Raw genomic sequence first — 2,911 nt, 5'->3', positions numbered from 1 at the left:
AGATTGCTTACTACTTATTTTGCTTGTCTTAATGTTGAATTTACTTAGTGATTTAAGCAGGAATTATGTTTTTATATTCTACAAAATGTGGATAATTTAGAAATATAAATATAATGCATAAAATGCATAAATATGGTTTGAATGTGTAATAATAAACATATTAAATATGATTTTATAATACTTTTCTCTATTTTTTCTGTTTCTACTAATTAGTCTAACATATTCTGAGGTATATGGAAATAAATTAACTATGTTTAAGTTATAATTATTTTTTGGCTAGGACATAGTAGAAAATAATATTTTAACAGGAAGTAGAATTTTGACTTCAGATTTCTATTTTTGGGCCTTATAGGCTATAAGACAACTATAATTAATTATTAGAACAACATTCATAAATCAAAGCCATTCCAAAAAGAAGGCAACTTTTTTTCTCTGGCGTAGGTAGCCTTTCTTTCAAAGTTTGAAAGGGTTTTTAATGTTACTTTACCTGGAAAAACATGTTTATCAGGTGGCAATTTTACTCACATGTTCTATAGCTCTCCATACCCAGTTTGGGTTCTTCATAAAACACAGTTTAACAGATAATGCAGTAATAATGCCTCAGGACATTATTTTCATTTTTTTTGATATAAATATATCTCCAGATTAACTTATTTCTCACCTAACATTACTTTGGGTCTAGATATCAGGGTCAAGATGGATGAGATACTTCAAGTAAAATGCTTTGCCTTAATTTTCAAATAATTAAAGCAGTGAAGTATATGGCCTTAGATAAATACACGCATTTTCCAACTCATGGTAAACTAATTGCTCCTCATACGGAAAATGTAACTGAATATCACCAACTGTTTGTTAATGTGTTTATTTATATTCCTACAGAAAAGAAGCAGCTGGCTGATAACATTGCACTGCAACACCCTGGGGCATGCAGACACTCCTGAGACCGTCTCTGCTGGCAGACTGTAGCACTTGCACCTCCTGGCAGAAAACACAAACAGCAAAGGTGTGCTTTTCCTATTTACAAATGACCCCAGAGAGAGAGAGACGGAGAGAGAGACAGTGACAGAGAGTGAGAGTGTGGGTAAGAACACTGTGGGAAGACCAAATGAGAATTAAAAAAAAATAACACAATTATTTTCTGGATTAAATAGAAAAGCTTGTAGGTAGGTTTGAAAATGGAGTGTGCATTGAAAGGTTGTAAGATATTTACTTGAGAAAACATCATGTAAAAAGAAATTAGGGTTTTGTTGTTATTGTTGTTATCGTTGGTAGCAAACTCAATAAAATGACAGGGTCCAATTGCTTGCTTTGTTGTTGTTGATGATGATGTAATATTAATAGAAGAGCGCCTAAAGAAAAGAAGATCGAATCTGGGGAATACACATTTGGTGCATTATATTCAGTTCCTATGAGCACGTATTTAGAGTAAAAAGTATACAGTGGGGCAAATCCAGGCGAGAATGCCAGCATGATGAGGGTTACAGAATCAACGTCCTATTGGTTTAAAAAGGTGAGACTAGTTTGTTTAAAAAAGTGAAGACTGGGGATGTAACAGTTCTCTTTACATATATGAAGAATTCTTTCTAGAGAAGAGATTAGGCACATTCCTTGTGGGGAGCAGTAGGAAAGATAGGCACGAGTTGAAGAGCGGAACCTTTGTCAACACTCAGGGCGATTATTTCCCTAATCATTGCTCCTCTTCATCAATGGAGCAGTTTGCCTTACACAGAGGGTTTAAGTTTGGCATTACTGGGAATCTTCAATAGAACCATTACAGTTTAGTGTCACTTTTTAAAATAGAATTCTTTTTAAGAAGGTGTGGTTTGAAAATAGAGAGCCACATATAATATAACTAAAACAGAACTGAACAGAGGTATTTTATGATACCGTTTTGCTTTCATTATTGGGATTCACAATGGGATTCAGGATTCAGAAGAGAGGAGAGATGCAAGAGTAAGGCTCAGGAAAGTTCTAGTGTGATGGAGTGCTTGAGGGGAAATCCCTGCTTTGGTCACATGATCTAAGAGTTAAGAAATAAAGAGGTGCTCAGCTGGGGTGCTGCACCAATTGTCATGGACAAGCTAAGAAAGCATGTTTCTCCAAGTAGAACTTTCTGTTATAAGTATGTGACATGGGAGCTCTCTTAAATAGCATTATTAATGGTGTTTTTATTTGGGGAGGTTGTTCTATTTTCTAAGGTCTGTGGTCTGTTAGTGACAAATCAGTTTTCCAAGATTCTCAAGAATATCTTATATTTAGAGTATTTCATGGTCACTTAATTATCAAACTGTTTGGCTATTTATCACCTTCCTCCACTTCATATTAGCCTGATGACCATATTCTGATTCTTAAAGTACTGTGTAAATCTAAGAAGTAAATGCACTATTCAGTCTTACAGGATACTGTGAATATTAGGTTGAATAACCCTAGGAATTCTGTCACAATTATGTCATGCCTAATGGTGACCTGCTTAGCTCTTGCCAACATCATTCAATTACTCATTTCAGCATTGATTTTTTTTGTGCTTTTCTTATGGCATTTAAATGGCTGTCACATCTCTCCTTTTACATAGGTGGCATGTTACATAACGGCAAAGAGGCTGTGCTTCCCACATTGGTAACACTGAACTCTGCTTCAAATTCTTTTGCAAACAAAATGGAATGTCAATGCATAAATGTCATACTAATTTTTAATTGAAATTACTGCCTTTATGGAAATGGTGTACTAAAATAATTTTCACTGAAAACCATTTTAAATACCTTTGTACAATTACCAATTCTATGTATCAAGAGTACAATTTGCCTCAAATTTCTCAATGGTAGTTGAGAAAATGATACATACATATAATTTTAATATCTAATCTTAAAATAGAAATAATATATCAATTTTTAGGGAATAAATTATAGTCATA

This window comes from Phyllostomus hastatus, unplaced genomic scaffold (assembly GCF_019186645.2).
Source record: "Phyllostomus hastatus isolate PE091 unplaced genomic scaffold, TTU_PhHast_1.1 phas_contig_65, whole genome shotgun sequence".
Classification (NCBI taxonomy): Eukaryota; Metazoa; Chordata; class Mammalia; order Chiroptera; family Phyllostomidae; genus Phyllostomus; species Phyllostomus hastatus.
The sequence above is the reverse complement of the archived record's forward strand: the minus strand, read 5'-3'. Positions refer to the sequence as shown.